The sequence below is a fragment of the Talpa europaea genome (assembly GCF_964194135.1).
Source record: "Talpa europaea genome assembly, chromosome: 10".
Lineage (NCBI taxonomy): Eukaryota > Metazoa > Chordata > Mammalia > Eulipotyphla > Talpidae > Talpa > Talpa europaea.
Window position 1 is genome coordinate 16,944,337 of NC_140077.1, and position 22,781 is coordinate 16,967,117.

The window sequence follows — 22,781 nt, forward strand, 5'->3', positions numbered from 1 at the left end:
GAATGCCATTTACATTAAAGTCACACTGACTTAGATTCTTCTTAGTTACATCATTCAGACATGGTAAATATGCTTCTCATTCAGAACCAGTCTTGGACAACATTATGAGCTTGGCAGGATTCCGGTGTCTAGCCCTTCATATGCCCCCTTCAAATCTGCATGATGAGTTCCGTTGATCTCTGGATCTTCTTTAGGGTAAATTTTCTTTTGGGGTGTGTGTGCATGTGTGTGTGTGTGTTTACTATAAAATGGAGATTTATTTTTTTTATTTATCCTTAATGCAGATGAGCAATTCAGTTGAAGTCTTTCAAAGATTATAATTAGGCTTTAGCTTTAATAGTGGAAATTTTAGCCATATGCTTGTGTCACATCTGAAGAAAATTTGAGATATAGATATTTGAGAACTCATCAAAATGACTAAGAAGCAGATAATGCCTATTCTACCTATCTATAGAGAAATCCTATCCATTCTTGAAGCAAGAAGAAGCTTTCAATAATTAGTTGTCTTGTAAACTTTCACGGATTTCCAAAAGTGAGTTGATATTAACATGAAGTTTATTGCTACATTGAAATTTGAATAAAGCTTGTAAAGATTATTATTTGAGTGTTCAGTTTGCAAAATGACAAATCAGATTGCTATATGTTCACTACAGTCAACTTAATAAGATTATTGAGCATCTACTCAGCATAGTAGTTCATTTAAATTGAAAAATATATAAGTTGCTTGCCTCTAGATGTCAATGAAAATGCAGGACCATGCACAGAAGTAGGAATGAACAACTGTGAGTTTGAATCTGGACACCAAAATTTATTATGAAATTATTTAAGTTCTAATAGCTTAATTGTTTTACTTTTTATATAGGAATAATTAGTCCACTGCATCAGACACTATTTCATGAATAACTTAAGAGACACTATTAAAAATATACATTATGCTCTCACCAGATATTCCTTTCTTGCATGTGTATACATATACATATATATGCATACGTATGTGTATGTATACATTGTATATAGATTGATGGATACATACACACACATATATATCAAAATGTGATTAATTTAATAACATAAGTGCAAAGTACCATAAGTCATGAAGCAGAGGTTATTCTAACTGAGAGATGTTTTATTGTCAGTCTTTATCACTATGCCCAATGGAACTCTTATGTTAATAAAATTTTCACTTAACTTTATTTTCCCAGTGCCCATTAATATCTCCTATTCAAACATATAAAGAGTTTGGTTTTAGAAAAATACCTTCAAAGTTTCCAGATCAAACTATCACGTTGGATAATGTTATGCTTGCTCAGGAAACATAGGTTTTCTCACTGCATTTCCCATCATTCTAAGTTGAATCTAGCTAGCCTGATGAGATCCTTGGGTATTCTTCCTAAAAATAACCTTGTCTTCCATGAGAAAAGCCCTTGCAATATTGTGGGTAAGTCATGTTTCAAAGGAAAGAATGCATGCAGACAATAACACACATACACCCTAAGTTCTTAGGAAGAATTTTAATTTTGTGTGAGTATGGGGGGATCATGAATTCAGACTCCTGGGCTCTCAGTTTGTTTCCCATTGGGAAGATAATACAGATCATTTTAATATTCCCTTACTTATTCCTTTTTTGCAATTTTTATTTTGTTATATTATTTTCTTCCCATCTGTTTTTCCTATTATTTCTGGATTAAACCCACTCTCACAGAATGCTTAAGTACTTACCATACATGCAATGGTCTCCAAACATAACCAGCCAATTTCCACACTCTTCTCTTGTTTCTAGATAGATGCATGAATCCTGGTTGACTCACATGGGAGTCCATGCATCAAGAAGGAGGTTTCCACTAATCTTACATGGATCCCCAGAGCCAATGCCACATAGGCAGAAAAGGCCCTTCCTCACTCTGCCATGTACGCAGATGTTTATTTGTTCCTTGTAAAATGAAGGTAAATAAGTGAGTGAACTTGGATGCTAAGCAAAAGTAAACATTCATTGCCAACTCTGCTTAAGGAGAGTTCTAAGCAAATGCCAGGGAGAGGTTTAATCATTCTGAAAAGTTTTGTTGGGCAGACCTAAATTTACACTTACACACATCAAAAGATATATCTGTTTCTGAAGTAGGGTATTTTTTTCTGTCTCCCTCTAATTCTATTGCTTATTTAGCACTTAACCTATGCTTCCATATATGTTTTCTTATCTTTTTGTGACTACAAAACTTGCTTTCTTCACATATACCTTGCCCCAAATAAATGTAGTTGCAAGTTTCTATAGTTTCCATTTTATTTACTATTTACTTGTTAATTAGCTATTGGTTTACAAATATATCTATATGAAGGATATTTTTTCCCCTTTATCACCAATCTAGGGCTGGCACTCACCTGACATTTCCAGTAAATACAAGTTTTGAGTATCATCATCCTATCACTCACCCTGGAAAAAGCAACAATGCAGGTAACTACGCAGAGTACTATTCAGTTGCTTAGTGTGTGTTCACCATTCTGTGTTGGGCCCTATAGACACCTATGATGTGATAAGTTTCACCCAGCATCCCTGAGTCATGGCATTCTTTTCATGATAATTACCTTGAACCCTATGGGTTAGAAAAAAGAATAAGGGAGACTTTCTGAAAAACCACAAATCACCGGATAAATGCTGGATAAATGTCATTTTCTTTCCCAGCTATATTCACTTCTTATTGACAAACTCATTTCTGTTTTTTTTTTTTTTAAAGACCAAGGTCCTGAAAATTTTAAAACCCAGTTTTGACTCTCACAACTATATTCTACATTTCCATAATCTAAAAAAATAAAAGGTAACATTCAACTCCTGCCTAGTTATTGAAAGCTGAAAACTGTTTTCAAAGAAATTTAAGCAAATAAAAAGATGTGTGTACTTATGTGTTTAAGATAAAGTGACCATCTCACAAAGTCCAAGGGCAAGGAATACTGTAGGGCTTAGCAAAAGACTATAATAAGGAATGGGAAAGATTTCAGGAAGCAATCCTGAAGCCTCTTGGTCTCATCATTAGATCACTAGTCTCTGCTTCCCTGTGCATGTCTGCTTCATTTTTCTCTCTGCCTGTGGTCATGATGATATCCACAACTCCAAGTATGTACAATTGTTGAGGCACAATTCAAATGTCAAAGGGGACAGTTCTAACTGTTTCAGCTTGGGTCAGCTATCCACTTATGGCCCATAGAAGCAGCTGCCCATGTTCATCCCTGTTGGTGGATGGGCGGAGTGTGGCACAACAGTTCTCCAAAGATGGTTTCCAAAAGCTGTATCGAAATGTCAAAATTTGCCTTGTACAATTTCATTCTTTTCTATTGTCTTTTCCATGTATCTTAACTTCCAGGAAGTCTCTAAGTGTGTGCAGCATCATACATCATGTATGGTAAGTCAAAAAGGAACATCATTTTCTCAAATATCCTCCACCACCACCACCACCACAACATATACTGATAATTGAGAAATATGTGATTTTCTAAGGAAAACCCAAAAATCTAAAAAAAAACCAAAACGCTGACATAGACAATAGGAAAACATATATATATAATATATATAATCTATAAATGCATTATGTATGCTTTTTATTGCATATTTTTTAATTTTTATTTAAGCCAAGCTCTAGATGGAAATAAACTGTAAACTATACACAGTGCAATAAGTTGGGAAGAGGCAGAAAATTTGCTGTGTGTCCTTTGAGCCATGTGAAAAGGATGAGGGAAACTCAAATGATTGATGACTACCAACCTTTCTTGTGGATTGTATTTGGGACTCCTCACCTAATACACCCCATCATGAAGAATCCATGGACTGGGGAGAATTTAAAATGACTGGAAGCCTTCTTGTGGACATCCAAGATTACTTCTGCCTATGAAAATGAGGAACCCAAAACTGAAGTGAAAGGGAATGAAGGATTTGGGGAGAGGACTGTCCTTTCATGCACCCACCCTTTCCAAAAGGAGAGTATGCACATTTCAATTTTGAGATTTATTTCTATTGACTAGGTTCTCTGTTATGGCGAATTTATGAGTTTTTCAACATGTAATACATGTCTTAAAGTTGCACTATTATTTTTTAACCACCATTAGTTTAAAAACCAAATAAAATCTTTGCTCTATGATAGACCATATTATTTCTCAGAATAAAGAAATGTAAAAGCAAATCATAGAGCAAGATTTAGAGCCCTAGGGGTCACATTTTACAGTTTCTTCTGAGGGGAGGGAACTGTTTGTCTTTGTTGTCTTTGCTTCTGTACACAGAGTTTGGGGAAGACAGTGCTATTCTAGGTTTTATCGCGAACTGACTTTAGGACATTTAAGTTTCAGAAATAGGAAAGGGACCTGCAAAATCAACCATATTGCTAGTGAGTTGCCCTTGCAGAGGACCCAGTTTGTGCAGTACTGGATTATTATTAGGTGCCTTTAAAAACTGAGATTAATAGTCAACATTTTAAAACCTGTTGTTTTCATATTCATTTCTGAATTTCTGGCTTTACCTTAAAAAAAATCATATCCTATGTGACATTTTGGAGAGTGGAAATGAGGTTGCTCCCCTAAGTTTCCTATATTCTCTGTTCAGCATAGTCTCAGGTGTGTTGCACCGTGGACATTAAGATGGCAAGCCAGTGGTCATTTAACATAGAAGATAGTGCTTTGTGTCCTGTCCCAGGACTCTGTTCAAAGAAGGCAAACCCAAGGACTTAGTAACCGTATATTTCAAGTAAAATTAGAAAGAACATATGTCTTTGTGGATATAAGGTACAAACTCCTGTGTGGGTATGTGGGCAATGGAGAATATAATTTAACTCACTTCTACAAAAGAAATTTAACCTGTTTCCCCATTATTTTATTAAACTCCAATGGGGGCCAATAGTTATTAGACCACTTCTACCTTCAATATTTTATTATTCTATTCTATGTGTGTAATTTTTACTATTTTGACAGATAAGCAACATAATTTCCATGTAGAAAATTGAAAGCTGACAGTGGAAGAGAAGAAAAAGGGGTTCTATGAAGAAACTAGAGATGGCAACTTAAGGCTGGAGCTCTGATTCCCTGGGTGACAGTCCAGGAGAATTTTGGACACTATTTCTGCCATTTCTCTCTCACTTAGATGCATTAAGCAACAATGAGGCATCACTGAACTCTGTGGATTTCCAAATCTCCTTTTTCTTAAGAAAAAAAAAGCACAATGTCTTGAATTTCACAGGAATCTTCCTTTTCATTTCTTTAGTGACTTTACACTGTGCAGTGATGGGGTGTGTGTGCGTGTTTTCTCTCTGCTATAAGCACTTCTCAGTTTCTGTTAGAACAACCTCCTCTCTTCTGAGCTTCCCTGAGTGCTTAGTTCCTATAGCCACTGAAACTAGAAGTGATAGCATTTCACAGATAACTGTAGGAAAGACTGTTTTCAATACATACCGTCATTGTGTCTGATGGAGAACTGCCTACTGTGTTTGACCATTAATGTTTATAATGTTTTCTACATCAAGTTTTCAACTTCTCAGGCAAGTCATTTCTCCTTTTCCAGCCTGGGGCAGCTGCATGGACAATACCCACAGGCCTTGCATATAAGAGCAGAGGAGAGTACATTTTTTAGGACCATATTTTAAGAAATCCAAGGAAGACCATCCTGCATACCTGTACCTGCAGTCACATACAGGGCAGAACTAAGACTCAGCATGAAACTTTCATAAGAGATGAAAACATGGAAAGCTGAGTGCTATAATAACTAATCTTCATCTTCTTAGTGTGTGTTTTAAAGTGAAATAATGCTTTCCAGACAGGATAGCTGTGTGTTTGCTGTAAACACCACTCGTTTAAAGTAACCCACTTGACCAGATTTGCTCCAGATGATTTGATCACAATTATTCATGGGTTTCCAAAAGTTAATAGTAATAATTACATTAATAACACGAAGTAGCAAGATTTGTTTCTGCGTCTAAAAATATGCCCACAATTAGAAGACGTCTGTAACTTCAAATAGATCCCAGAATCTTGGGATTTCAAAATAACAAAATACTAACATCCTTTCTCACAGGAATAGTCTGTCATATAAGAACTATGATCTCATGTATAACTTAAGTGAACAGACACGGGTTCTTAAAATAAACATTGAAATTAAATGGATAGGATGTTTCATAATCTAAGTGAAATAAAAATGGCTGTAATTATTTGCACTAATATTTTATTAACTGAAAACATATGTCCATAATAAAATTAAAAGGGCAAAATCCCATTTACCACATTGGAGAAGTTCCATGCTGCAAAAATTGGCAATTTAGAATGTGGAACAACCTTTTTGTAATTATATAAAGGAAACAACAGAAAACATGGGATAAAACTTTGTTGCAGAACTGGATAATTTTCTAATTCCTAAGTATTACTGCAAAGATGTATCTGATCTCTATATCTACACAACCAATCACCGCACACCTTAAAATGACATACAACACACAAAATAAGATCTCACAAGGCTGCAATCAAGGTATCTGCTGGTAAGGATTTACGATACAAAATCTATAAAGATCTTGTAAAATTTAACAACAAAAGACAGTCTGATTAATAAAGAGTCAGAAGATCTGAACTGACACTTCTTCAAGGAGGATAAATGGTTGACCATCCTATGGGCACATGAAAAGATGAACATCATCTCTTAAGGAAATGCAAGTCAAAACAACATGAGGGGCCTCACTAGTGGCACAAGTGGTTAAGACACAACCTATGAAGTTATCTGCAGCCACTGCAGCACGAGTTCGAGCTACCCACGTGGTACAGCAGATCTCTCCTGACTCACTCGCTGCCCCCTCAGCAGTGAATTTCAGTCAGTCTGCTCATTCTGTTCTCCAATCTGTGTCTAGTGAATCCTCTCACCCCCACACCTTTAACCTGTACCCCAGATCTTATATGCATAAATAAATCTTTTAAAAATATGAGCTACCACACATGGGATAATGGCCATTATTCAAATGACAAACAGTGTTGAGTAGGTTGTGGAAAGAAAAAAATCCTTGTACACTACTGGTGGGATGATCAATTGGTTCCACTCTTAGGAAAATTACTATGGAGACACCTCAAAAACTTAAAAATACCAGATGATCCAGTTATCTCAGTTCTGGGTATTTATCTGAAAAATATGGAAACAGCAAATCAAAGAGATATATGCTCCCCTTTTCATACTCACTACAGCATTATTTACAATATCCCAGAGCCCCCCATCCACAGATGACGACATAAAGGTGAGGTATTAAATATGCACAATGGAGTGCGACTATAAAAAAGAGAAAACCTGTCACAGGCAAGCACATGGACAGACCTAACATGAAACAGGTTAGATGGAGAAAGAAAAACACCATATGATTTCACTCATACATGTACTTAAGGAAACAAATGAGCTAAATAAAACAAAAATGAAGCTTTAAGCCTCTAAGTCCATGTTAATGACTGCCAGAAGTGAGGGGGACATGGGATTAGAAACTCAGACAAAATAGGAAAATTGCATGATGTGGGATATATGGACTCTCAGTGGTGAACTTAATTGCAGTATATGCAGATGTTGATTTATAATGATACACACCTGAAACATCTTTTGTTACTCCAATTATTTTAGGGCCAATTTACTCTCAGGTAGCCTTCTCACAGACCCTGTCTTCATCCTCTCTTAAGAGCAACTTATTTCTTCAAAGACAGTCCAAGTTTGGGGAGGGAGGGAAATAGGTATAGCATTTCAGTTTTGCCAAGGGAAAACATCTGGAGCTCAGTTACACAATAATGTGTATATAGCTAACACCACCAAACTGCACACTCAAAAAAGGTTAAGATGGTGAATTTTGTTTTCAGTCATCATTTCTAAAAATAAGAGGAAACACAAACACCTTTTAGTTTTGAGGAATAATATTGTAGAAGTGAATCAATGCCAATTTTTACTAAGCATTCTGCAACTGTCAGCTTTAACCAGTGTTTTGTTACAATTAGAGACTCGGGTTCTAAAATATTCCCAATGATGTTGACACCATTGGGGAAGTGATGGTTCCTATCTTTTAAATATTCAGAGATGACAAGAGGTAAAAATGTCTTTCCTGAGAGAAGATATTTACCTGCCATTGTGTCCAAGAAGAGGTGAAAATATATTGACCTTGAACTTCTCATATTTGAATTTGCTTAAGAATCACCTGGAGTTTGCTAAGCTGTAGATGTCTATGGTGTAAGCCTGTCGTGGGGTCTATTTCTACAGTTCTACACTCTCCCTGATAGTGTTGACGCTGTAAGGACTGCACTTGAACAGTGAGAGATTAAAGAGATACAATCAGTTAGGAAAGATTGAACTAACCATTCAGTGTTTACCAACTTCACTGCGACATAAGAATCACATGGTACTACTGAGAATCCCCAGTTCTAGACCTGGGCCCTGGAGATGCTTAGTTATCTCCAGTGGATGTCTGGAATCTGCCTTTAACCTCATGATTTTTATGGTAATACAATTTGGAAATACTAAGCTAAATGATCTTAAGATTGTTTTCAATATTGTCTTTCCAAAATTCTGCATCTCATTTTTCTTATAGTGCCAGCTGGCACCGAGGTTTTCAATAAATACCAATTCCCATCTTGGTTATGGTGTGTTGTTTCATCCCAGGACATTAAGATCCCTAGTCAAGTAATAAAAACCCATTTTATTTTTAATAACCAAGAAGAAGCATTGCATATATGAACCTGCTATTATAATTTGGTGGTTAAGTGATATTATTAAGCAGCTTAATTTTACTTGTATAACTGCTCTGTGAGGTTTGTATTTCCATCAGTGTGTGGATTAGCAAGCAGAAATTGGTAGAGGTCAGGTGACTTACTTAAGGTCACACAGATGAAAGAAGTTGCACTTGGATTTGACTCTTTTCTCAGTCCAAAGCCAGTGACTCATACTCTGGACACTGGATCCCCTCGGGTGCTGCCTCCTGCTACACAGTTGTGAGGCACACTATTCAATCTTCTCAGCCTCTGCCCTCCTCTTCTCAATTTTTTGTCCCCCCTACCTCAACTGTTGTCTCCTGCTCAAGACTGTTTTTTCTTCTGCATCTGCTTCTCCTGAGTCCCAGCACCCTGACTCTGAGCAACTTCGGGGTCAGACTTGCTCTTTCTTTTTTTTGTGTGTGTGTGTGTTCTTTGACATCTTTTTTTTTTAATTAATAAATTTTATTTTTATATTCCCCATACAATTGCAATCCCCCCATTCTGACCCCAATCCCTCCCCTCCCGCCCCTCATCCCCCAAAAAGTGTCTCTGGTTCATAGTTTTTGTTGATTTTGATTTTCACTTTCTTATAGTTATTCATTTTCCTGGTCCCTTATTTAAGTTTTCTAGATCCCTGCTATAAGTGAGGCCATCCGGTATTTTTCTTTTTCTTTTTGGCTTATTTCACTGAGCACGATCCTTTCCAGCGCCATCCATGTTGCTGCAAATTGCATGTGTTTATCTTTTTTGAATGCTGAGTAATATTCCATGGTATATATGTACCACATCTTCTTCATCCAGTCATCTATTTTTGGGCATTTGGGCTGTTTCCAAAGCTTAGCTATTGTAAACAGTGCTGCTATAAACAAAGGGGTGCAGGTGTTCTTTGGAATTGATGTGTCTGTGTTCTTTGGGTAAATACCTTCCTGTGGAAGCTCTATGTTTAGTAGGTCCAGAAATCTCCACACAGCTCTCCATAGTGGTTGGACCAGTTTGCATTCCCACCAACAGTGCAGACTTGCTCTTTCTAACCTTTCATCCCGATCTTCACAAACATGTTAATTCATCTCAGTTTGGAGAAGATTCCAAATCATGATGTGAGGAGTTTCTTGTTAACAAGTTCTTTGAAGAGCAGTAAAATATATTCCCTGAAGTATTCTTCCATGAGAACTAGCTTTTCTGCACAGAACCAAGTGGTAGGGGTGGTGGGTGGAGAAACTGGTCCTCTTAGGTGGTTAATATAATAATGACTTTTGCTGATTTTCTTTTCTGTCTCTCAGCACACATCAGGGTAAACTTCAAGGAGATCATGTGTTTAATGCGTATGCACTGAGCACCTGGTAGGTACAGGGTACTTATGCTGAGCACAAGTGGACATGAATGGTGTTCCCGTGGAATCTGATTCAGTGGGGGAGATAATTTTAATTAAATTATTGCAATCCCTGGGTTATTACAAACAGAGATCAGGACTATGAAGGAAAGGAACAGATGTTACAATAAAGTCACAGAGGTATGACTTTATTAACCCAAAATTCATTTGGGTTAATTTCATTTTCCTTTTATCCTCTTCATTGGATTTACAACATTTATAGATGTAAAAAGAACTAATGTTTATTGAGTTGTAATGTACATATGGTTTCTCATAATCACTTGATATACTTTATATTTATCGGTATAAGAAACCATGTCAGCCCTATAAAATAGCAGCTACCTACTTTCATTCAGCTTCAGTTTCTTCATTTGTGAATTATGGGTGTTGTTCGGGTAATGTGCCCACAGGCACACAGCCAATGAGTAGTGAGGGATGAAGTGAACACAAGTTTCTGCAATTCCACTGCCTGGGATAGTATAGGCTAGGATCTGCCCTTGTGCTGTCTAAAATATTTTATCAGTCAACCTATGTAAACATATGAAGAGGGAAGGTTCACTAACTACACTTATGAATGAAAAATTCCAAGAGAAGGAACTAATGAGTTGATTGATAAAAGTCAGTATTCACAAAAATCCCCCGAAAGTGAAATAAAGGTTTGCATCTAATAATGTGAAATTCAAAGAATGTGAAAATGAAGTCTTGCCTTTTGAGAGTATCAACTGCATAATGACATGTCACATCTTGATGCAGGGAATTTTCTGGGTAGGTTGCTCAAGAAGAGACAAGAGTGTAACATGACACAAAAAAATCCTTCATGTGATCCATACCTCACTCTGATGTTGGTAAAATTGGGGAAACATTTTTAAAAGGAAATGAGAGTTATTTTTGCTTTATCTGAGCTAACCACCTAGGGAAAGAGGAATCCCACAAAGTTTTGGAACCTTCTAACGAGGAAATGTAAAGCCCAATTAAGTCAGCTAGAAGAAAAGAGCCAGAAAGGTAAAAGTTTAGAAATAATTTCATATGAAATAATTTCAAATTATAAGAAATAATTTCATATTCATCTTCATATGAACATGAATAACTAAAATGAATAACTATAACTAGATTGTCTGCTCTGGGGCAGGTAAGACAAGCATTTAGACACTCCTGGGAGAAAAGGCATGCTGTCGACTTGGATGTCGTGGTGGGAAGTGTTGAGACCACTGAGCATAGAGAGAGAAAGCTAGGAGAGAATAATTGTTATCAGCCTCTACTTTACAGATGAGAAAATGGAGATCTAGAAAGTTTCTAGATCACTTCATACTGAGTGAAGAGCTTTTCAGATAAATCAAGATTGAGGAGGAGACTATGTGGTTGTGTTCAGGGAAAGTGTCAAAAAATCAAGTCAGAATTCAGAACAAGCATGTACCCAGCAAGAAAAAAAAATATTACAGCTAAAAATATATTGCTCTTATAGTTACTGGCCCCTTTTTTGGTGCTTTACATACTGATCTCATATTATATTCCTAGTAATCCTCTGTCTATCCTAAAGATTTGAGGACTGAGACTGGGGATATTAAGTAACTTGCTTTTACAGAAGTGAGACTCAGTCATAGCTGGGTTGAACTCCCCCGTCTATGCTGACAGCCAATCCTCTGTTTCTTCTAATAGTGTAGAACAGGTCACAACCAAGAGCTTGGACTGGGAGGGCAAGGGGCATGGAGGTTAAGAAAAGAGGTATTTATTCAAGGCAAGTTATTTGCACTCTAGTAATATGTGGGGTTAGAAACATAAGTGGTCCGAATGGGGAGTGATGATGTGATGAAACACAGGTCACTAGAATCATCAAGAGCCTGGCAATTCCTGCAAAGTGATGACTAGAACCAACTCAAGCTAATGCCTACCTTCCCTGGGCTTGGTCATTAGTCACAGCACATCAAAATCCTCGGATGTGTGCATCCAGACAACCTCACATCCATGAGCTTTTAGGGAAATATCTGCTTGAGTAGCATTTTCAGCTTCTTTTGCCTAGCCAGGTTGTCTGCTCTAGTTTTTAATGAAAACAAAAGGAAAAAATATGAATTAACAGGAAGCATACAAAGTACTTCCAACAACTGGACAGTTCTACCGACATTGTAATTTATATTGATGTTGTTCTTCCCTACCCACACTGTACATAGTTTCATGCTTGTAGATCTCACACATTTAGCATGACAGACAGCATCTTTCTCCCCAGGTGCTGGGGAGAGGAAAGTCACCACGCAGTCTAATGTTGAACTTTGTTTTGGGGAAACTGAGGCCAATAGAATATGTGTCCTCCACATGAAATATCAAGTCATGGAGGAAAAGCATGGGGGAGATTCTGCTTCTCAAACCCTTTATTTCTCCCAGTTTGCTGCCTCTTCTACTTAATAGGAATCATTCTATTTTCAAAATTCTTAATCCAGAATGAAATGAGGCCACTTCTGAAACAAGACAGGGGACTGTCAGTGGAAAAAGTACCCCAAATCAACCCTGATGGTTTCTGGCAGCTGAAGTTTCTCTCCCCTCTTAAGCAACAGTTACCACATGAGTTCATTTCTTGTTCCTCCACATCTTGCTGTGCGCTGTTTTATTAAGAGGAATTTACTCTTCAATTTCCTGTAGTGATTTCAAATTCCCAAGGTTCCTGCAGTGCCTTGCTTTATAGCAACAATTACACACCACTCCCTAAGGTCGTAAAGGATCTGGAAATACATCCTCAGTGGAACCTTTGGATGTCATATGCCACCAGCTTGCAATAACATTAACTCACTCTTAAGAAACTTGGGTGTGAGTTGCTTGAAAGTGGGGAAGTGAAGAAACCCCAAAAGAACAAGAAGACAGTACTTTATGTAGCCTGGCCTCGTCTCCACACTTAGTGCATTGGGAGAGGGTGAGGTGGTCATGGAGATAGCAACCACCATGGTTTTCCCTGGCAGAGAGGAGTCTCAAGTGTGCAGGGGGCTGGGTTTCTTTCTCTAGCCTCTAATCATATAGCCACATAACGCTCCTCACAAGAGTGGTTACTTTAAATGTTTAACATTCTCAAGGAAAGTTACTGCTGAGGTTCTTTTAATCTTCAGAGGCAGTTCATAGGGGGGCCTGTATCCGGCTTATTTTATGGCACTCTCGCAATTTGTTTAGAGCCACATCTTAAAACATCATACTCTCTCCAAATGGGAGTTGGGGACAATGCTAGAGATGATGAAATGCAGAGCCTGCATTTTAGAGAGAGGAAACTGATGCTCAGAGAGGGTAATTCAGCTCTCGCTATCACACTGTAAGTAAATTGGGAAAAAAAAAAATTCCCATTCTTTTATTTCCCACAAAACCCACACTCACCATAGAGAGAAGAGGAATATAATGATTTATCCACTGGGATATTTTACAACTTTTTAATTCAGTAGCATTAACAATAACCTAAATGTGGGGGACATTTAAAAATATCCCAGGGCCTCTCTGGTGGTACAGGGATTAAAGTTTCAGCACTGTCAAGCTACTTCCAGCCAATGAGGCATGAGTTCAATCCCAGGCCAGAGAACTGACCCACATGGCACAACAGACCTCTCCTGTATTGCCTGCTGCTCCCATCAGCAGCATATTTTAGCAGATCTGCCTGTTCTGCTCTCCACTCTGTCTCTGGTGAATCCTCTCACCCCTGGCACCTCTGGACTACACCCCAGTTCTTGTATACATAAATAAATAAAAATAAATCCTAAAAAATTCCAGTGAGCAAACTCTTTATCTTGAATAATTTAATCTATATAAAAGGAAAACAAGATGATTTATTCCCACTTATGACAACAGTTGGGAAAAGACCTAGACTTTTGAAGGACTTTTCAGCCGCATCACTGATCTGCATGAGTTGAGATGGTTAGAACACAAAAGTTAAGCCTTTTCCACTGGCTTTTCCCAAGCAAGAGGATAGAAAAGGATGATGAGCACCTTAGATGACATGACTCAAAATCCCTAAATTTGCCCCACTCAATACTTTGCCCAAAATACACAACCTCAGTTTCCCAAAAACACAAATGCCATGTAGGGAAACTTTATTCAGCTCAGGGGCCTTCATGAAAACCACAGCCAATTATATGGGACTACCCACACTAGTTGACCTGGAATTATCTTGGTTTTGCTACAGATAAACCAACCCTTAAACCACATCACCCTGCCCTGCCCAGCCCAGGGCAAACTAGGAGAGCGCCTCACCTCTAGATGCTTTGCAGAATTCAAGACCCTGTGCTCTGGCTCTCACTTGGCACTTAATTACATCCTTTTGGAGTTTGAACAGTTGCATTTCTAAGCAGTAATCTGCATTTGCCTCTGGGAATTCAGATAAGCATATGTTAATAAATCAAAAAGTGGTCACAAGGAGAGAAAAAAAAATTACAAGAGCTAAAAAACAAAACAGGAAACAGATAATATAACTACTTGTAATTCATAAAGCATTGAAATTCTGCAAAGACAGCTCGTGGTACTAATCTATCTGCTGAGCAGAGTGGCAGATAGGCCACCAGGAAAAGGGGCAATACCGAGGACACCAGAGCTGCCTGGGACCGGTGACATCAAGGACTGGGCAGTTACTCAGGACGAGCCCCATGGCTTCCTGTGAGGAACTTAGGCTACTCTGCTGGGTAGTCCATTCCCAGGGGATCAATGAGTGAGGAATAAAGATGAGAGAAAGATACCACAAATGCTACAGTTTTGAGGAAAAGCGTCTTCAATACCATTATTCCCAGATGTTCCTGAACTTGAATTTAAGGGGTTTCTTTGAACATCCTGTTCTCACTGATGTCCCATCCAGCACCTTGTGGACCAGGCTGTGGATGCCCCAAGTAGAGCTACCAGGCTGGAATGCCCAATGTGCTGAGACTCCAATTATACATGTGATGAGGGAAATCAAAAGTAATCTATGGTGATCCTGACCGCTCCAGAACTGGACAGCTCAGCCTGCTTAGCCTTTATTTTTCTTTTTTAATTTTACCATCTGAGGGAGAAGTCTCTTGTGCCAGATCATTAAATGGAATTTTGGTGGTGGAGAATTTGGTGAAAAGGCAGCAGTGTTGATTTGTTGGAGAATGGTTCAGTAAGGGAGCAAATTGAGTTTTCAGAGATATTCAGGGGCCCACGACTCACCTTTAGAATATTCTGGAAATGTAAGTTAGAAAATTGATTTAGGATTAATTTTTTTCACACAGACTATTAATTTTGTTGCATAGAATGTTTCATGTTCCTTTTAAAAGTGGCAAAGTGGCACCACTGTGGACAGAGGCACACAGGTCATAAATCTTTATGTTTAAGACAATATTCTATATGATGCTATTTTATGCTATTGATAGAATATGGCAAAAATAGGGTATTCTAGTATTTCAAAATCAATGCATGGCAGTTATTTTATATTAATGGATATGACTTGTCCTGACATTTATTAACAGCATACAATTCTGCTATATATTCTCTTGATATTCTATCACCAAAATTTTTCTATTAAAATAGTACATTTTCCAAAAAGTCTATAATATAAATGAGCCTGCATGTATTAAAAGTATCATTAATTTAAAGTAAATTGCAGCAATTTTCTTTGTAGGAAGTAAACAGTCAAAAATCAGATAGTCTGTGAGGAGTCCCAGCTGGGTCACTAATACGCTACGTGATTTTAAGGAATTTTGATCAACTGCTTTAATTCTGAGTAACTCAGAGGTGCAACATATCAATTATACTGCCAAGATTTGGGGCATCAAACCTGACCCAAGAAAACCTTGAGAAAAGCCTCAAAGTTTCATACAAATGAAAAGCCATTCTAATATGCATTAATGGAAAGTTGATGAGAAATTAGGAAGATAGAAAGTATACCAATTATTAAATGAACTCTACTTTTAATCTACTTTTTATTTTCTCCCCCCCCAAAAAAAAAGAACAAAGACAAAGCAGAACCCACTTATTGTGTTTCAGCTTGGGAGGAGGGGCACTTCAGGACCCCCAAACCTGCCTGCTATAAATGGGTTCTGCCATCCACCACATCAAGATAAAACATACTCTTGTACATAAGACCTTTCATGGAAAGGAACTTAAATACAATGAGTGTGCAATAGAGAGAAGAGAAATAGGATAGTTAAAATAGTTTCCTATGAAACTATTTGAAAATAAAAGTCATGCTTGGAAACATAAAAAAATTATGAATTTGTATTATCCTCATGCATTACAGAAGGCCCTTTAGGAAAAGTGAAGTCACTATGGGTATTTAGAATTTAATTTATTAGAGGCAGTTGGTGACAAGGTTATCAAGGTTATAGAAACACTAAAAAACAAACCCATAGAGCAGTGGGCAAAATTCAGTTTCAATGACAGCAAAATCCATTACCACGAGACCATGAGAATAAAAGGAGTCACAGAATGGTGTGTTACAGGACCTGGAGTAAGTTCAACAATGAAGTTAAGGTACAAACACAAAGTGCCTGCATGATAACCAAAAGAAAATGTTCAACAGATTCCATGGATCTCAGGGAAAATAGACCAAGAATGAGCACAACTCAACTTTGTGGTGATTTCACTATAGAAGAATGCCATTAATTTTTAACAAATGTTTATTGAGCAACTACTATGTGTTGACCCCTATTCTGGGTAGTGGAGATTAGTGGTGAGCAAGGCAAAGAATATATAACATGAAGCAGATGTTCTAATAAGAAAAGACAAATAACAACCCACCAATATATACTAACTAGGCAGAATTCTGAAACAGCGTGTGATAGGGAGTAATTGGATGGCTCTTTTAAATTAGGCATAGAGGCAGGGGTCATTGAGTGACATTTAAACTGGGACTGACAAGAGCAACCAGGCCTGTGAAGACTCAAGGACATAAATTTCCAGGTCCTAAAGGCAAAAATAAACTTGACATATAAGAGAAACAGAAAAAAGGCCAAAGCGGCTGAGGTTCATAGATAGAATGGAGAGTGAGAGTTAGGCAGAAGCCAGACTGCTCAGGGATTTATCAGTCTATAAACCTTTCCATTATAAGATTATAAGAATTTCCTTTCATTTGGAATGCAATGAAATGTTATTGGAGGATTTTAAACTTGGGAATGACATGATATGACTTATTTTAAAACGTTCTCTAGAAGGCAAGAATGGAAGGAGGAAGCTAACTGCTATGGGAGGTCAAGGAACCAAGAGGAAATGCACCCACCAAAGGCACATTTGAATCACTAAGCATGGTCTTGGAACGACAGGTGGAAAGAGAGACAAGTTGCCAGGCATTAGGAAATTAAAGTAATGGCAGCAGGAAATGGGGCGAGATCTAAGGGACTGAATTTCACGGAAGCAGTGGCTGTGAAGGAGGATGGAAGAAGTGGCTTATAAGTAGCTATTGTCATACTTTGGGGTTCTTGGGGTAAAAGCAATTCTCTCTGTGCAGCTTTCTCTAGAGAAAACGATATGTATAAGGGAGCCTCCCCATGTCTGTTAACACAAGAAGTGAAAGTGCAAGGAAAAGGGCATGGTGTGGGGTGGTTCACAGCTCATAGATCCTAAGTCCAGAAGGGATAATAGGAAGTTCAGTGTAAAATCAGAACAAGCAATGAACTATGGAGAGGAGTATGAAGATGGGGTCCTGGCAATAAGAGGTTAGGTGATAGGAGGACCAGTGAGAACAGGTATGTGACATGAGGTTGGGTAAACCCTGGAAATCTCACAGGAGGATGCCCAGTACCAGGTCACACTGGATAGGTACCAAGTCCTCATGCCCAAGAGATATGGGGGCAAAGAGTGAGCCTAGGGCAGGCAGGGTTGCTCCGTTCAATGGCTGTGATGTCCAGGCTGCACCAAGCTGGGCCGTGGGGACCGAGGCTGACGACTGTCAACTCTAACGCCCTCGGAGGGGGTAGGACTTGCTGTGTTCTCTCTTTCTCTCCTCAGTAGCTAGATGGCAGAGGAGAAACTGGCCAGGAATAAGTCTAGCTTCTTAGCCACAGAGCCTTTCCTTCACATGAAAGCTGTTGTAAAGGCTCAACAGGAGGAGCTGTGATTAGATTCACACCACACTTTCAGCCCTGAGCCACCCAGAGAACTCCAGTCCTCTGAGGTTCGAAGAGGCATATTTTAGATACCCCTGGACAGTGATCTCTAAACAAACCCCAATCTCAGATTCAGTGTGGGATTCTTCACACCAGTCAGGCTCCCGTCTGCAGCCATGACACAGTGGTGAGGTCTCACTCATTGTGAATAATGGTGCTAATATGACTCAGTAACAAAACTAAATTGTAGACATTTTGTTACCAAAATGCAGTTTTATTACTCTCAAGTAGAGAAAGTTGTATAAACTGAGCTATAAATGGATATTGTTAAGCTAAATGGAGTAAGTTTATGTAAAATTACAACTCACAATAGGCCGACATTATGTGATGGTGAATCACAAACATGGAAATCCTTTAGTATAAGGGGAATGATCTCTGTGGTTGAGAAATGGAAGGCTGGGCAAGAAACGTCTTTGATTTGTTGAGTCCTTGATTGTCAAACCTACTACTTGTAGTTTTAATTCTCCCTTAAAGATAATGCCCTGAAGAACCAAAAATAAGAAATTGTTTCAATGTTTAATTGGAAAAACTAAAGTGTGCAAAATTATTGAACATCTCAAATAAATAAATGGCTGGAGAAAATAAAACACCATTGGATATTTACATCTGGGTCCTTGGTATTCAAAGAGAGACACTGAGTTAAACAAGACCAATAGTTAATGTGGATCCAGGACTCTTCCAAAGTTTAATATGCTAAAACAGAGAATATTAAATGATAGTGTAATTACAAATCACCTCGGAATCGTATTAAAATTCAAATTCTGATCTCCAGAACTGGGTTGGGATTTGGTGAGTTTTCCATGCCAAAGCTGCAGGGGTGTGAGCCACACATTGAGGACAAAGTGCCAAAGTCCATCTAGGTGGTGTGTGAGAAAGTCAAATAGACATAACATTGCATTTTTTTAATACTGAATTTTTTTAAAAGAGGGTGAAGTGGGAAGTTTTAAGATTATTTTATTGAAAATTTCTGTCCATAAACTTTGCCTTTATAAGTAAGATGAGCCTTAATTCCTACTCCCTGTTTGTTTTCTAATCTGTGCTTTCCTTTCTTTTGTTAGAAAGTGTTAAGCAAATTGCAGAGGGAAATCAGGTACAGAATTCTGTAGCCCAAAATTGGCACAGAAGTGCTGCAATTGACTCCTTCCAAGTCTTTTTTTCAGTGTGTTCTGTTTAGGTAAATTTATTTCAGTTCACCGATGTTGTTTAGTTGTGACATTGCCTAAATATGCTTTCAGGGAATAAATTGCCTCACTTACAAGTAAAATCAGCAATCCTTCTTCAGAATCAAAGAATTTTAAGTTGAACAGGTTATTAGTATGTATCATCTAAAACCCCTGTATTCCGGATAAGGAGACCCTGGCTACACTCTTTGCCCAGCATTCCAGAGGAAGTTCCCAGAAAAGCCAGGATTAATTCCTTTATTTTAGCCCTTTGTTTGAAACTTCAAAGAAAATTGTGAGTCTCACTTCTTGTTGAACTTAAACTCAAAATTGTATGCATCCGACTTATCAATAATCCTAACATACTTGTAAGTCTATCAAGGCAGAATAAGCAAGTTTTATGCACAACTTGTGAGTTTCTTCACTGTTTTTCAGATGCTAAAACAATATGTGCCTTGAACTGTATTAGGATGAGTAGTTTGAAGGTTTAATGTCAAACTGCTTCATCTTGGCCAACTATGTTCATATTTGTGGTCAACATGAGCTTTTGTTCCCAAATAGACTGAACAGAACGGCCATATCGCCCTAGGAAGTGATGTGCTGGGAGAGGTGGCGCGGGTTCAGGATCACAGACTCATGCAGCCTCTGATTATTGTCCACACAGGGCACTGAGCGTCCCCAGTAATCTGTGAAATATGCAGAAGGCATGTCTCCAGCGCCAGTTGCTTGCCACTTAGCCCCGGTGAGCTGGCTGGGCTCCAATTCAGGTAATTGCATCCTGTCTGCTCAAATTTCCTTTGCAATTTCAATCAGATATGTTATCCTCCTTAGCATGACTGCCCAGAATGATAGTTCAGGATTCCCTTACAGCTGCTAAACAGCTGTTATGTTCAACCCAAGAGGTGACTACGTTTCTGTAGTGGGTAAAATGATTCCTTGTTATTCCTTTTCACCATTAGAGAGGCATTCTGAGACTTAATTAATTAAGATGTGTATAGTTTCCAAGGTGCAAGTCCTGGTAAAGGTGGCAGACGTTCATTATTAGGTAAGAAACTCCACACCTGCCCGCCTTGCCAAGTGGGCTGGACAAGGTGCATTCCTTACACTGCCATAGATCCTGTTTACATTTAAAAAGGAAATTGTTATCAGAAACTTGCCTTGGTTGAATTTATAATTATACAACATATTACCTTTTTTTTTATCACTTTAAATAACCTTCAGGACTCATGAAACAACCCTCTCACATAGCACTGTGTTCACTTTTCACTAATGGCTCCTTGTTACTATGGCAGTTTATAAAAATATGTTCATCTTTTCTTGGCCATTCTTTCCCCAATTCTTCCATGTATTGCAATGCATGTACCTTGTTCATGAAACTATGCTGCATTTAAAAAACTTTGCTAAAATGCTATGGCTCCAAACAGCCATCACTTAACTACATCTCGTGATTTTGTAAAGCAGGAATTTGAGTATAGCTCATCTGGGAAATTTTTCTGCTCCAAGTGATATTAACAGGGACTGCTTAGTAGTGTCTGCTAGTGATTGGAGCTCCCAGCCCAGGTAGCTTCGCTTGCTTGGCATGTGCTTGCCAGAGTGACACAGTGGACTGGGCTCTGCTGAGTCCCTTCCCATTCAGACTGGGTCTCCTCATTGGCATTGCCAGCAGATTGTCAAATTGCAACCTAGAGACCCAGAACTTCAAAAGTCTGACACAGAATCTGCCTGTTCTTTTAAAGACTAGATTTGGAAAAGGCCCAGTGTCACTTATATTGCACTTTCTTAGTCAAAACAGTCACAGGCTAGCTCAACTGAAAGAGAGGTAGAACAGGTTCACCTCTTAATGAGAAGATTGTCAAAGAATTCTAAGTATCTTTAATTCACCACACAGCATTTAAAGTGCTCTTCCCATGACTGTTTCACAGAGATCTGAGTTTTTCCACAAGGAACACCTCTACAATTAAACATCAGACATAAAGACAGACTCAGAGCCAACCTCTTAGCCTTAACATTGGTTTAAAATACCAAAGGAAACATAACAAAAGCAAGTTATTTCCTCAACATTAGCACCTGTGAGAGGCTCTAACCACAATAAGCCCTATTGCTGCTCTCTAAATGATATAGTACCTTCCCCCAAAACTATCATTTCAAATAAAAGTGTGAATAGTTTTACTTATTACAAAGGTACTTACACCAAGAAAATTTAAAAAAAACTTGAATGAAAAAAAAAAAAAAACTCAGGTGTTATTCTTTCTATTTTGCTGCTGAGGAGACTGAAAGGAAGGGGTGATTTGCTTCAAAGTCTCCCCTGCCCAATAATGATGGGTCCCTTGGTGCTGGCTGCCCAGAACTGGACCCCCTGCATCTCACTCTTCTCCCCCCCCCCCCCCCCCGTAAAGGTTTCACTCACAACCTAAACACCCTTGATGAGGTGCAAGATGACTGACTTCATTACAACAGAAATGTTGTTGCAAGTGGCACAAGGGGCTAAGACACAACCTATGAAGCTACTAACAGACACTGCAGCATGAGTTCGATCCCCATCTAGGGAGGAGACCCACATGGCGCAGCAGACCTCTCCTGACGCCCCCACAGCTCCCCTCAGCAGTGCATTTCAGTCAATCTGCCTGTTCTGTTCCCCACTCTGTCTCTGGTAAAACCTCTCACCCTCCACACCTCTGGCCTGCACCCCAGTTCTTGTATGCATAAATAAATAAATCTTTAAAAAAAAAATGTTGCAAGAGGGCATGACGATCCTCACCAGACTAGCATTTCCACTGAGAAATGTGTAACTGGAACTGCTGTCTTTGCACCCCATGAGCAGGAGCAGGAGACCCTCACGATAACGGGTAAACATTTCATTTGGCCGCATCACAGTCAGAGAGCAAGACCATTTCAGTTCTCCGGGCTTCCTCATCCTTGAGCAAAGGGCACCCTCTGCATTATTCTTGCCCTTTTCTCTAATTCTTCATATCCTTTTCAGGAATGAAGACTCAATTCAGGTCTCCCAAATGCTCTAGAAGGACTCCTCTCACTATTAGTCCACATTTTACTCTTTCCCCTTAACTCACAGCACTTTACATTCCAGAGCATTATCAGAAATCAATCATAGTCACTCTTACTCACCAAACTGTTTTAATCACCCTCCCTGTGTCTATTTCCTGGATAGATACCCTGCTGATAAAAACCAATCACCTATGGGTCGTACTCCAAGTACTAACAACACCTCAGAGGAGGGACACCGAGGAGCCAGCACATACCATGCACTATGATATAAGGACTTAACAATTTATATCACTGACACCTTACAATGATCCTGAGGGCTTTACAGGTGATGAAACCGGAGGTCTAAAGTCCAATAGGTGTCAGGACTTCGGCCCAGGACTGTCTAACTCTGGAAACAAAGTTCCTTGCGATGAGGCTATAATATCTTTGGATAATTGAACCCGTTTC